The following is a 253-nucleotide window of genomic DNA, read 5'->3' as shown; positions in this document are numbered from 1 at the left end:
CTGAACTCTATTCATATCTGAATATTCATATCTGACCTCTATTCATATCTGCATATTCATATCTGAACTCTATTCATATCTGAATATTCATATCTGAACTCTATTCATATCCGAACTCTATTCATATCTGAATATTCATATCTGAACTCTATTCATATCTGAATATTCATATCTGAACTCTATTCATATCTGAACTCTATTCATATCTTTACATATCAACACTATTATCCGTGTCACTGTAGCGTTTTATAAA

This window comes from Oncorhynchus gorbuscha, unplaced genomic scaffold (assembly GCF_021184085.1).
Source record: "Oncorhynchus gorbuscha isolate QuinsamMale2020 ecotype Even-year unplaced genomic scaffold, OgorEven_v1.0 Un_scaffold_1244, whole genome shotgun sequence".
Lineage (NCBI taxonomy): Eukaryota > Metazoa > Chordata > Actinopteri > Salmoniformes > Salmonidae > Oncorhynchus > Oncorhynchus gorbuscha.
Note: the sequence above shows the minus strand (reverse complement) of the source record.